This window comes from Podarcis gaigeae, assembly GCF_964106915.1.
Source record: "Podarcis gaigeae genome assembly, chromosome: 8".
Lineage (NCBI taxonomy): Eukaryota > Metazoa > Chordata > Lepidosauria > Squamata > Lacertidae > Podarcis > Podarcis gaigeae.
This window is the reverse complement of record NC_139684.1, coordinates 30,904,284-30,919,155: the sequence shown is the minus strand read 5'-3', so window position 1 is coordinate 30,919,155 and position 14,872 is coordinate 30,904,284. Positions and strand designations below refer to the sequence as shown.

Below are 14,872 nucleotides of genomic sequence, written 5' to 3'. Positions count from 1 at the left end.
TAAAGTGAAAGCAGCCCTGAGCATTTATAGGACACTATTCCACATTTACAATGCATATACATAAGTAATGTTCAAGGCAAGGATTCATCAGACACTATTATAATTCTTTGTTGTTGAGAACGGAAGACATGTTTGGGCTGAGGACAGATACTGCAAGCTGAACAATGCTATATTTCAGGAGCTGATCATCCATTAGCTGTATGTGTATGTGTGTGAGGGAGAGAGAGTCAGTGAGCACATTTACTGGTTGCTTTGATCCAAAACAGAATCTACTGGCCCTTCCTGTCATTGGTTTATAACTAAAAATGTCTCTAGGGTTCTTGAAGTTAGAAAGGGGTATTCTGTCTGTCCTTCCTACTTGGTTTACATATTCTATATCTTAGTACACAGAACTTGTTCCCACCTCCATCAAATTTCCTGTCTTGAATTTACTCTGGTCCTAGAACAGCACCTTTAGATCCATGATTTGATTTAATTATTCAAACCTCTCGTGCATCGTGTTGATAAGGCAGGGTAACACTGAAATAAATAAATCCATTTCAATTCTTTTAGCATTCCTAATTGTCTCTGCCTCAGGGTCTATTCCAGCATTCTGCAACCTGCTGCCCCACAGATGTGTTGGACTACAACTCCCATCATCCTTAACCATTGGCCGTGCTTTCAAGGTTGTTGGGCGTTGCAGTCTAAAGCAACTGGAGAGCACCAAGTTGTGAAAGGCTGGCCTACATGTTAAAGTTCACAGCCACACTATTGATAACTACTAATATGTTTATACTTAAAGTAATGAGTTAGGTGATTTCTTCTACTTATGTATTTAGAACTCTTGTCATGGGTTTAAACAGTTTATTTTCCTTTCCCTATAGCTTATTCACATGTGCTTGTAGTATGTGAGCTGGCTTTTTTTCCAAGTTCTGTGCAACTCTTTGCCATATATATACAGTATATATGAGAACTGTTGCAGCAAGCCACAATAATTTAATTCTCTGATGAGCATATCAACACGATACATTTGCAACTCCACATATGTTGCATTCCTGCTTTACTAAAACTTAATGGTGGTATACAATTAAAAAAACATAATTCAAGAAGGGCACTAAATTAGCAGTTCCTGATCCCTCTGATATCGCCTCTTGCATCCATTGGGTGGAATTCAACATAGCGTTAAGGAGTTCATTTTGTCAGCACAGTAAATTCTGCTTATCTGATAGAACATTCTTCCCTATTCTCCTCCCACCCCCCGCATGGTGTTCTGGGGGGTCTTCCCAACTCTCCAGGGAATATTTATTTGTGCACAAGGGGAGGAAAACCCTGTTGTACTAATGAGAGTTCTTGTGCTGGCCTCCACTAGTGGGCAGGTGAGTTGAGTCTGGTACATAGTCTTTTTCCCCAGTGGCTGTCACCTCCCCAGTCTTGGCTGCCATCCTGTTTTACGACACTCTGCATTGAGGGGCCCCCACGTCATTACTAAAAATAACAACTTCATGTAAACCAGTCTGACGGCACCCATAAATTGCTTATGCATGCATGATGTATGTTTGCATGTGACACTCAATCTAAAGACTTTATTTGTGGCAATTATTTATGCCCCACATTTCAGGATATAAATAATAATAATAATAATAATATCTTTATTGTCATTGCCCCCTCTCAGGGACAACGAAATTACTTTTCCAAGGTGGGGCTTACAATTAAATTATATATTGTAAGAACACTGCCATCAATATTAACATATTAAAAAGTCATCATATGTAACAGTTGCAAGTACCACCTGGCTTGGGTGGTGGCAGCAGCTACTGAGAAGCTGTGTAAGGTGCAGGGGCAGTAGTAGGAGAGGAGCAAGAGGTTTGATAGGCAAATCCATTGGAAACTGCAGAAAGTCCTGAGCTGGTCTTTGTTCATGCTTCCTTAGTTTTCATTCAAGTTCAGATGGTATACATAATGAGCAGATCTGACTTAACACACTAGTACACAGTGTGTTCAAGGTGTTGCAATCGGTATATAGGGCCTTTTAACAGCTTGGGACACGTTTACTTGCCGAATTACCTTAACCACCCACTCGGCAGCTTTGATCAGAACTGGCACCTTTGCAGATGCCACATAATTAGTAATTCCACAGTTGTTAGAAATGGACATTTTAGTGTGGCAGCACCTGTACTTTGGAACTCCCTGCCTATTGACATCAGGCAGGCATTTTTGCTGTAGTCTTTTTAGTGTAGTCTTGTTTAGGCAAGACTATCCAGAAATGTAGAAATTCACATATGTTTCAATCTCTTTTTAGCTTACCATTTATTTTAAACTGCATTTTATTTACAATTTTAATTGTTTGCATTTTGTAAATCACTTAGAGGTCTTATGACAAGCAAGCGGTATATATAAATTTTGTTAAATAAAAAAAATACTGTAATAAATTGATGTTCTGTGGTTCACGGTGCACTTTATTGGTTTTTAAGCAATCACTAGACACTCTCCTCTCCCTCCTACAATGTGGCTAGGATTGCCACATCCATAGCTTTATATATAGCTTGAGGTACTAACCCACATTAAATATATATTTATTTTATATATTTATTCATGTTAAAAACTTTAGAATGATGTTAGTGCAAGTAAGTTATCATGGCATCAAAATAATAAATAATTCTGTTCTATGGTTAATGAGGACCTGTTTGGGACAAAAACATCTCCTGCAAAGAAGCAGCTTATTAGTCTGTTTTTGTTTTTCACAATATAGATTGTATTTATCTTCAAATAAATACTTAAGAGGTATTTCCGTTTAAGTTATGGATTCTGTGAATACCTGTGATCTCAGATTCTGAAGTGAATTTATTTCAGTCTTCAGGATAATGTCCCAAAGAAACAGCAAGTTTGTGAACATTGGGTTTTCTGAAATGCTAGTCCAATTCAGAGCAGACCATTTTAAGGTAATGGACATGTAGGTTCATTGATCTGAGTTAACACTTTGTTGGATACAATCCATTATCACCAAATCTACATGTAAAAGTTGTGATGTACGCTTCAATCACAAATACATTCACTAGGGAGTAAGTCTTATTGGAAGTAGGTGGGACCACTTCTGAGTATACATGAGGAATTTTGATGTTAATTTGCACCATTAAGTTACTTCCATATGTGAAGTGCAACAGGAATAAAATGTACATTCATTTATACTGCTGTCTCTCTGTTTGCAAATGAGAATATTTTTCAGAATTTAGCCAATTTCACATGCAGATGACACTTGTGCAGTTTAATGGAAAACATGATTCACGATAGCAGATTGTACAAATTCAGGGTTAAACAGTGAATTTAACTGAAAATCCTTCTGAGGATAAGTATTTTGAATGAACACGTAATTCCCTTATCCTGTATCCAACATTCTCTGTCCAGAAGTGCAAGGGCTTTTGTGCTAGGATGAGTTTTAAAATTGCACCACAGAGGAATCCAATGCAACAGTTGTGCTGGTGGGAATTCATTGTGCAACAGATTGCACAAACTCTCTGCTGGAGTGACTTTGACTTAGTGCTGCATTGGATACAACTCGGTGTGTGGGAAAGTGGAAATATCTGTGCAAGTAAAGAAGAGGTTTTACATAGCCTTAGTTCAGTTAAGAGGGACGCAGGTGGCGCTGTGGGTTAAAGCCTCAGCGCCTAGGACTTGCCGATCGAAAGGTCGGCGGTTCGAATCCCTGCGGCGGGGTGCGCTCCCGCTGCTCGGTCCCAGCGCCTGCCAACCTAGCAGTTCGAAAGCACCTCCGGGTGCAAGTAGATAAATAGGGACCGCTTACCAGTGGGAAGGTAAACGGCGTTTCCGTGTGCAGCTCTGGCTCACCAGAGCAGCGATGTCACGCTGGCCACGTGACCCGGAAGTGTCTCCGGACAGCGCTGGCCCCTGGCCTCTTGAGTGAGATGGGCGCACAACCCCAGAGTCTGTCAAGACTGGCCCGTACGGGCAGGGGTACCTTTACCTTTACCTTTACTAGTTCAGTTAAATGAAACAGAAGGCACAGCATCACTTATTCTGTAGAAGTCTGGTTCTCAGCCTTCATTATTCAAAGGGAAACATGGCTTTACAGAGGCATAATACAGAGACACACTTGCCACATGGATCCTTCAAGTTGCAATAATTCTTGTTTGCCTTTGGAGAACCTTCATGCCAGGAGATAAAAAATGGAAAACCTTTAAACCAAACATGTAGGTTCAAATGGAGAGACAAAAGAAGAGAAAAAGGAACTAAAAGTGTAGATTTAACCAGGCTTAAACTGAATTAGACTTCTGTGCTCCCAAAGAAAGCTACATAGCACTTAATCCCTTTAATCACTTCTAATTGGAATCTACTTAGAATCTAGTTCACACTTCCTGATGTTTGCATTCTGTCAAGAGCTGAGTTATTTGGGAGTGCAAGCTGGACAGATATATCCCTCTTGAAATTGGACCCTCTTACTAGAATTGAGAGAAGCTAGAGTGACAGGGCATTTCAGCCTTAACAACAATGCATTGAGGGGGGAATGTAGGGAACTACATGTGAGTTTAGGAATCAACAGGGTAAGGGGGCCAAATAAAAAAGTCCCCTCCCCCTGCTACAGTAATCTTAAAAGCAACCACCACAACAGGTTAGCTTTTAAAAGAAAAGAGAAAAAAAGCCTTCCTGTTGTTATATAACAATGTTATAGGGTAGTTCTATGCTGACCAATGGAACATTTGTAAACTTCTTTACATAATATTTTGTGTTTCAGTTAAAATCATTTAGCTTCAGTTAACATATACCGGTAACACAGAAGTATGCTGTAGGAAGTTTAGGCGCTTCATTCTTAATTGCGTTTTAAAAGATGTCACTAATGTAACAGTTTTACACCATCAAGAATTTATCTGTAACTTGGATATTTGTTTTCTATAAAAGTATGAGTCAATTTTTGTCCATCTGCAATTGGCATTCAGAGCTAACGTTTCATGGGCAAGTGTCAAATGTATCGTAATGGTTATTGGAAACTGTGTTGAAAAGCCTTTCTGGCAAATTATGTGTGGACAATATAATGTGACCAATGTAACATGCGGAAAAACACACCCAGAAATAAATGCCCCCAGTGCAAGACCCTGTGCATGCATTCACAAGTTGCTGATCAGTATCAAGGCCATGTGGGAAGTTGCAGTGTTCATTACAATAATCTAATGCTTCTTCTTTTTTCATCCCAACATTGATCAATTGCAGGAAACACAAATGTCACAGAAGCCCCCATTTTAAAAAAAGGTGATTTCATGCCAATGAGTATCACTTTTTCTTTTCATTTTCCCAGTCTCAAACTCAACAATAACAAAGTTGCCAACTAACACCAGCACTTCGGTGTGGCTGCTTCTCCTTCTGCACTTTAATTCAGTCTTACCGTGTTTCTCATTATTCCGTGTATTTCTGGTGTTTATTTTACAGTACGTTGACATTCATTTACATTTTGTGTTCAGGACTGCCTTCAGCTTTTTATAGGGTTGCACTGTTACCCGAGGCAAGGCAATAGAACTTCAGATCCTGAGATTAATTTTTGTATCTCTAGTTTAGGAGTGGGGAACCTCCAGCCCATGGGCCAATCCTGATGTCATACATGTAAAGGTGGGGCTTGACCAAAAGGGCAGGGCTTGCCCAGCCAGCTGGTTGGTAAGAGTGCTGCACAAAGCAGGTGTTTAGCACCAAACAGGATTATATTACTATTGTTGTTGTGATTACAAAGGGAGAATTATCCTGTTGAGTTCAGGAGCACCAGAGAACCTTTTACTGGTTGTGTTCAAACTGCCTAGTTGAAGTGTCGAGTGCCCTCAGTTCTCTGCTATATAAATAAAATGACTAGTATCCTAATAACTTTATTTTAATCTTGGACTATCTCATCATTCTTTCATGGATGCTATTTTATTGATTTTATTGATTAGTTAGCCATGCTAACTAAATGAAAAGCCCAGCTCTAGAGGTAGTATGCCTTTGAATATGCACCGTGAGGAGAAAAACAATGGGGACAGCTATAATTATGAATTATAATTGTATTTCACCTTTTCTACAATGAGCTGAGGGTGGTAATTATGGATTTGGGGTGGGGTTATTCCTCTTTATCCTCTCACAATCCTTTTGCTTCAACACTCTGCATCTCATTGTTGGAAGCAGGATGGGAGACCAGATGGGTCTTTGGTCTGATCCATCAGGGCTGCTGTTAATTTTTCATGACGAAGAGAAACTAACACCAGCAGGTAAAAACATGGATTTTGGGTAAATCACACTGTTGTCATTAAAAATGAGCAAGTCAAAACCCTGCCCATCAAACCAAGACCGACTTCATAATTGGGTATCCTCAGCATCATCAGAAATAAAAAGTGCTTTGGGAATAGGATGTAATTCAAAGTGAAGCCTTTGCAAGACATGACCTGGCATCTTGCCTTTTGAAAAGCTTTTGCAGGAATATGAGGTAGCATCTCCCAGAAAACCAGATTTTATGTCACTTTTCATACTGGAAATAACTATGAGTTGGGATCAAATATATACAGTTTTGGATTCAGTTGCTGCTGCTTCTTTGGTGATCACTTGTAGCAGAGTAAGATTGTCTTCCATAAACACGGTTTTAACAATGAGTCCGTAAGTGACTGTGGAGGCCAATTCTGGACCCACATGTCCTTCCACAGTGGGGACATTGGTTTCCGCACGGGAGTTGATCATGGTGTGGATTTGCCTCTTAGCACGTTTCTCCCTTGCGTCCTGAGTTCGAGTGTCTTCAAAGCCCATGATACCTTTGGTAGAGGCTGTTCTCCAACTGGAGCACTCACAGGCCTGTGTTTCCCAGTTGTCAGTGTTTATACTACATTTTTAAAGATTTGCCTTGAGACAGTCTTTAAACCTCTTTTGTTGACCACCAGCATTATGCTTTCCATTTTTAAGTTCAGAATAGAGTAGTTGCTTTGGAAGACGATCATCAGGCATCCACACAACATGACCAGTCCAACAAAGCTGATGTTGAAGAATCATTGCTTCAACACTGGTGATCTTTGCTTCTTCCAGGACACTGATATTAGTTCGCCTGTCTTCCCAAGTGATGTGCAAATTTTTTTGGAGACACCATTGATGGACTCTTTCGAGGAGTTGGAGATGGCATTTATAAGTGGTCCACGTTTCACAAGCATACAGTAAGGTTGGTAGTACAATAGCTTTGTAAACAAGCATTTTGGTTTCCCTGTGAATGTCCAGGTCCTCAAACACTCTGCACTTCAATTGGGAGAAAGCTGTACTCACAGAGCTCAGGTGATGCTGAATTTCGGCATCAGTGTTAGCCCTTGAGGAAAGATAACTGCCTAGGTAGGAGAAGTGATTGACATTTTCCAACGTTACACCACTGATTTGGATCTGTGGCGCTACAGAGGGGTTATTTTGTACTTGTTGGTGCAGCACTTTGGTTTTTGGATGCTGAGTGATAGGTCAAGCTTTTCGTAAGCTTTTGCAAAGATATTTAGGATGGTTTGGGGGTCATCCTCTGAGTGTGAGTACACTATGTTGTCATCAGCATACTGAAGCTCTATGATGGAACCTTACTCTTTGCTTTCAGCCTGCTCAGATTGAAGAGCTTTCCATCTGTTCAATATATGATTTCTACTCCAATGGGGAGTTTCCCTTCGACAAAGTGTAGGATCATGGCAATGAAAATAATGAATAGATTTGGGGCAATAACACAACCCTGTTTAACACCAGATCCCACTGTGAATGGTTCACTTTGATAATGATTCAGTTGCACTTAGAAGTTGTTATGCCAAGTTGTATCTTGTATTTGGAGCAGAGTAAATAAGGTGACTCATTCAAAACAGTAATGCTTTGTTTTGTTTTTACACCCCAAACACTTTTTATATTGGGAAAAATATATATATTCATGGTAGTGAAAAGTAACAGATAACTTGTGGGTTTTCTTGCCTCTTTTATCTTTGAAAATGTAAAATGTACAAAGCAGCTAATTGATTAAATGTATTTATTTGGAAAAGCACATACAGTGGTGCCTTCAGACATCCATGGCATTTCTAATCAGAGATGGTACATCACCCTCTGTTTCTTTCCACCAGCCTGGTCACTCACCTGCAAGCAGTTCCCTCTTGCCTCTGGTTTGCCAGACTGGTGCTTACGCATGAAGCTGTGTTCGGGTTCCAGACAGATAATTGTTTTGCAATGTGCTCAGCTTCCTATGTGTGTGAAGAGCACAAGCTGTTTTGTGCCCTGCCATCTGAATTATGGTCTCCTATTTATGGTCTCTGCGTTTATATCAGTGGTGGTATGCTGTGGTTGGGTGCCAAACTATGCCATAGGTTGTGCTTTGTTGTGGTGATGTGGACAGGAGCAATGCTGCAAAAGAAGCTATTCACCTGTCTGGCTGAAGTAAATAGAAATTCTTTGCAATCTGGGGGCTGGTGTTGGACCACTGGTGAATACAACTGGTCTTACATTGTGCTACAAAGGTTGCACTCTTTCCCCCAATCCAAGTACTAACTGAACCCAATCTTGCCTGGTGCCCAAAATTGGGTGTGTTGTAAAGCTTGTATTCTTTTTCATTACTAGATGACTAGCTGGCTCTTGCAACTTAAACTTATGTTAAATTTTAGGCTATTCATCTGTTAAGCTGCTAGCAAGAAATACTACATGCTCCTGGCTGCTCTTGACTTTTTTGGGAGGAAGGATGGGATAGCAATTTTTTTAAATTAATAGTAATATTTGGAGTTTAATGATCCTATGGTTTGCACTCACTTTGTATGCTGTGCCTTCCTTCAATGTACTAACTGTTGATTTTCCAGTTTACAACTTCCTGTAACTTAGTTCTTCAGGCTTTCTGGAGTTGAGTAAGGATTGAATACTATGCTTCAGATCTTTTCTTAGAACATTTTTGCACATTTGAATATGTATTGGACATAAAGTCATTGGGATTACTAAGTGATGTAAGCAGCCTTCTTGGTAATGAATTGTTTGCAAGCTTTTGTGAGTTGACGTCCCGAGGTTACAGCGACCCTACAGACAGCTGGTAGCTTAACAAATCAGCTACTTTAGTTGATGTTGATCACAACCTTTGATTTTGTAAACAGGGATCACTGAGGAATCTCTGGAGTAAGATAATGAGGATCCTTGGCTTTAATGCCTGCAGACATCCTAAAATGAAATTATTATTAAAAAAAACCATTTGGGTCAATTCTTCTTGTTTTTTAAATGTAACAATCTTAAATTTGTTAGACTTAGTCAGGCAGGTGTCTTAGTTATGATGTCTGATATTGCTCTCTCTTCATATGAAGTATATTAATTATAACCGTCCATGGCTGGACACTTACTTATATTCAACTTACAGAACTTTTTTAAAAAAATGAGTTTCTCTGAGAGATTAGGATATCATTGTCACATAATTGCATTTCTCTTACACTTGTCATGATTTTCTCCTAGTTTGGGGAAGTGGTCAGAAATTTTTTTTCCAGTTCATTGGTGTTATATGAGAATATATTTTCCCTATACAATAGAAGGAATTCTGCCCCTAAGAACCAAACCATCATATCCTCAAAGTCTATGTTCTAGTTTGATTTGGTCTTTATTTTGACACTTCTAATACAGCTTCTGTTTTAGATAGAATTGATTTTGATTTAATACAATGGCTTTGCATTTTTAAATTTCTCACAGGTATTGTTTTTGCAATTCCTGACCTTCAGTACTTACCTCACATCTCTGAGAAGATCCCACAGCCAGGAGAAATATCTGTTGATGTTGGACTAACCTGGTAAGAAGTGCTTTAAAATACTCTCTTATTTTATGAATGAATGTCCCCAAGTTAATGCCTAGAACCTTTGCATGGTGCGTGTATACTGAAAGAAAAACTGGTTTAATATTATATATTAACTGGTTTAGTCTTCTAAAATCTTTTTGCATATTGTCAAATTTGAGCTTCAACTCAAAATCCATTTTGACTCTTCCACTTCCGAAGACAAACTAAGTGGTGGACCACAGGTTAGATGGAAGGCTCATTTTCTATGACTCTGAACTTCTTACCCATAGGGTGGAGCCTTGAAGTGGCAGTGAGGCCAAAGAAGCATTAATGGGCTCAGGTGGCTGAAGGCCTGATGGAATTGTTTGTTTTGTGACTGGGTTCTCTCCATGGTCCTGAAATACCTGCCTCCACCTTCCCTTGTCTTCTGGAAACCCACTCCCGCCAGTCAGTTTTTCTGCCTGTTTCTACCCCCACCCCCCAACTGCTCAGCTGGTCAGCATCTCCTTGAGTTGCCCACAAGCTGTGCTTTCCTACTGGAATGGGTTGTTCTCCATGCTTCACACGTTAGTACTGTAATTCAAGTAGGGCCTCAGAGTAAACTCGGGCTATCATTGTCATAGCTGGGGATGCTACTGAAACTGTGATCTCTGGACACCACACTTAGAGAATACAAGGGACAACAATGATCCAATGAAGGGCTTAGCCCACTTATGACTCTCCTAGGTCTGTGTATAGCTATCATGATGCTGTTGGTGTGTGCCAGCATCTGAAAACTTTGTCAGGTTCACACCTGGCTAGCAAGGGATCATTTCCTCTCTGCTTCCCCTTTGCTTACCCATATGGCTTTGAATGGCAACACACACAGTCATGTGGGCCAACAAGTATCGTTCAGACTAGAGTCCTCTTGGACATGCTAGCTTTAGTTTCTTAGTCACATAGAAGCTGTAGCTTCAATATATAAGAAAGAAACCCTGGACCTTCCATGAGGTTTTGCTTGGATCTGGGACCCACCACCAGTATTTTCCACAGAATCATCAGGGGGAGGGACAGCAGGAAGAGCCTAATCTATTCATACTGTGGCCTTCTCCAGGACCTGAGAAGGGAATCTGCTTTTATATGCAGAAGGACCTGGTTCAATTTCCAGCATCTCCAGGTAGGGCTAGGATAAATTCCAGCTTGAAACCCTGGAGAGTTCCTTCCAGTCTGGGTAAACTATACTGAGCAAGATGGATTGATGATCTGAACTGGTACAAGGCAGCTTGCTTTGTTCCTAAGACATTGCTGTGCATGCTTAGATATTTCCGCACCATAGGTGCTTATGGGCTGATAATTGTTTTCTCCCAATCCTAGTCAAGCCTTCTCCAAGGCTCAGGATAAGCCTCTCAGTTATATTCTCCACAATGCCAAGATGCCTAGGAATGCCTCAAGGCCTCTCTGACAGGGCACCCTAATGACACCCTCATTTTGCCAGGGGCCAATTCGTGTCTAATTCAGATTCTGCAATGGTGTCTGTAATAATTATGAGGTGGAACTATAATTCATTTTAGAATCACCTACCGGTATGTTAATTCAGAAAGAACCAGCAGGTTCTGCACATATTAGTAAAGCTACTCAAGGTACACTTTGATAGAAGAATAGGATGAAAATACATGCATTATCTTTTTTATAGCTAATATCCATATTGGGGTTCTTGAAGGACTGGCTTAAGTTTTTAAACTTACTCTGGAATAATTACAGAATGTGAGCAAATCACATTCTAGCTGAGGTTTGTGACCCAGCAGGAACATGTTATAATCTGTAAACAAGGCTAATGTGGATTATATATATGTGGATTAGGCACATACCTCATAATATGTCCACTCTTAGTATTATTAATAATGATTCTTTTTAAAAAGAATTTTTACCTGGAAAAGGCCTCTGTTGCATACAGAATTAAGTACTTGGTGCTATTGTGTGGTTTTCTTTTCTTGCATAAAGAAAATGGGACGATTGAGCCAGATCCCATAAAACAAGCATATAATGTTGGGGTTCCCGGCAGTCCATATTTGATCCTGCTGAGGTGCTGAAATGTATCTACATAAAATTATCTTTACTTGTAATTAGCAAAATCTACCTTTCGTTTTGACCATATTTCTTAGAGATCATCCCATAAACCATTTAAACTGATAGCGATATTAGATGCCAAGAAATTAATTTCACACAGTATACTTTTTTTTAAAAAAATGTGACTTTATCTTGTTTCAAGAAGTGCTTACTTTTTGATTTTTGTGGATATTACCAAGAGAGGATTACTTTTATTTTGGTTTCCCCCTTTTTCTTTCTCCCCACAACAGTTATATTAGAAATTTGCTGTTTTATTCTTACCTTCTTAGTAAAAATCCTTTTATCACACAATGGGTAATTTATATCCATTACCAACCCTTTCAATCCTTTTCAGTGGGGCTGTCACTGCCTTTGGCATAGTAATGATTAATGTGATCTAATAATAGTGTGCCATTATATTACCTTAGTAAAACATGTACCAACAGCCTATTCAGATCTACCAAATTCATAGCTTCCTATAATATTTTTGTTGAAAGACAGGATTACTATTTTTCAAAGCTGAATTTTCCCCCCGTTAACATATTTAATGAAATTCACAATTCTTTGCCATAGCAATCTTTTTTTTTTTTTGTATGCATTTTGCCTCAGTGGGGGAAGGTTGTACCTTTGTGGATTATGATTTGTTAGGTGAATCCTTTGACACACAGGGAAAAATACTGGAGGTAGTGTATCTTCTTCATTAAAGATTCCCCCCTCTTTTTTCTAAAAAAAACAAACCAAAACACACACATTTGCTTAAGATAATTTAACTAGATTTTCAAAGGATAAATGTTAATAGTTGAAATGTTACCTTTATTTCTCTTTAAGTTTGAATGGGTAATTAAAAACAAGTTTCAAAATGTAGGGATATTCTGGACTTTGGATGCCTGTCTGGGAAGTTATTTTGACAGAGAAGTATTTTAAAGCTAAAAACAAACAAACAAACAAACAAACAAACAAACAAACACATCTTAATATATGTGTAACAAATGAAACCTTTATCATACACAGGTTCATGCTGTGATAGGCAAGCTGTTCTTATGGATGTTGTGAGTCACATGTATGTATTCAGATGAACACTCATGTGCACACACCAAGAAACAATGAGCTGGTTCACACATAAGGGTAACCCATTGTCTGAAACAAGGAATAGTTTACTGTGAATGAGCAGCAGAGCAGGCACAATTGAGTGTGTGCATCAGACCTCTGCTCTTTTTTGGTAAGACAAGATTTCCCCACTCCCAGAATATGGCTTACTGTTATGTGCAAACAAAGCCACTGATTTCGAGAGTTTTCATTTATTGTATTTAGCAGTACAGTGTTACCTCAGGTTACATACGCTTCAGGTTACATACGGTTCAGGTTACAGACTCTGCTAACCCAGAAATAGTGCTTCGGGTTAAGAACTCTGCTTCAGGATGAGAACAGAAATTGTGCTCCGGTGGTGCAGCAGCAGCAGGAGGCCCCATTAGCTAAAGTGGTCTTTAGGTTAAGAGCAGTTTCAGGTTAAGAACGGACCTCCGGAACGAATTAAGTACTTAACCTGAGGTACCACTGTATTTAGATACCACTTGACTGCAGTAAAACCTTTAAGTGGTTTACAGAAAATAAAAACACAAATAAAATACAATTTAAAAACAGGTAGTTAGCTATGTTCAAATCTCTTCATAACCACATGTTTATCGGGTGAGCAAGAATGTTTCTCTCAGACAGAGATTTCCGTATAGAATATAAGAGTGTTGGGACACAGCCTCCTCATCAACACAACCTTTCCTCTTCTGAATTCCTGTTTTGGATTCCGTACCTTCCAGACCCTCATCTACTTAAATGGCTTAGGCCCCCAGATATCTGAAAAGCTGCCTCCTTCCCTGCAGACCCTCTTGGGTGCTGAGATCAGCAAAGAGGGCCCTCTTGGTAGTTCCTCCACCCTCAGAGACTGGGCTGTGTGGTGGTCCAGGATACTACCTTCTCCGTGGTGGCCCCTAAGCTGTGGAACTGCCTCCCCACAGAGGTGCATCTGGCACCTTCATTATACAGCTTCTGGAGAATACTGAAGATGCACCTCTTTGCCCTAGCTTTTGACGCTTGAGGTGTATATTTGTAGGCCCATTGTTATTTTGTGATTGTAGGCTGTTTTTCATATTGTATTTTGATGTTGTAATCTGGCCTGAGACCTCAGGGTGAAGGGCGGAGGAATGATGATAGCAATACTACTATTACAACTCCTCATCACTTCACTCTGCTTTGACAGAAGACGGAAGCAGCACAAACACTCTCCTTGGATTAGGGCGAGTCTTCCAAAGAGGTGCCTTGGGATCCACATTGACATTTGCATTTTTCGATTCTTCGATCCACTAGGCACTTTTTATTTACTGTAGGTGGTATTGCCTTTTTTACATTACTTCCTTAAGGCAACACATAGTTAGCTGAGAAAATAATATGAAGAACCTCTTTGCTGCAAAATGATATATCAAACAAAAGGGAAATGTTGCACACCTACTTGTGTGCACTGTTGTGTAAGAATCATAGAGAGAAGCTTGAGCTAATCATTCCCAACATGACATGTAATGGAACAATTACTGTAATTGAGAGATTTTTCAAACGAAGCCCTCAAATATAGCGTAGGATGCTGCGTATCACTGGGGTGGCATCTATCTTCCTTTTCATCTCTTTCTACAGTTCCTTGAGGTCCATTTTGAGTTTTGCTTGGTAATTTCCATGTTTGAGGCCTGCCCTAAATTCTGTCTTTGGTAATTATTTTCTTTACTATTTCCTGTTTGCAAGAGCTGTCTACCACACCAGCCTTTTCTACCCTACCCATTTAAAATCAAGGGAGGGTTTTCTAGCCTATCTCTAGCCCCATACCTTGCATCTGGTGTTAGACAGGGTATCCAGGTAAGAGTGGGTGGTCTCCACTTTGGCAAGACTCCTAAGCATTGGGGCTTGGGAGTGTTCCCCCCTCCCTGAGCTATTGAGGACTGCTTCTTTGAATAAATACAACACAGGTATAGCTGCACAGCTGAATTTGACTGGAGTCATGGAATTCATTCA

At 39.8% G+C, this 14,872-nt stretch overlaps 1 protein-coding gene across 4 annotated transcripts in view; it reads left to right on the top strand.

The window, feature by feature from the left end:
* The window catches only part of ZNF536 (zinc finger protein 536), a 448,938-nt gene that overhangs the window by 73,737 nt on the left and 360,329 nt on the right, over positions 1-14,872 (top strand). For 2 of the 4 annotated variants that reach the window (XM_083750421.1, XM_083750423.1), the window contains one exon: positions 9,655-9,751. The exons of the other annotated variants lie outside the window; for them this stretch is intronic. The gene's annotated coding sequence lies outside the window, so the exon portion shown is untranslated. Of the gene's footprint in view, positions 1-9,654; positions 9,752-14,872 lie in introns of those variants that run through there. 4 annotated transcript variants of the gene reach the window in all.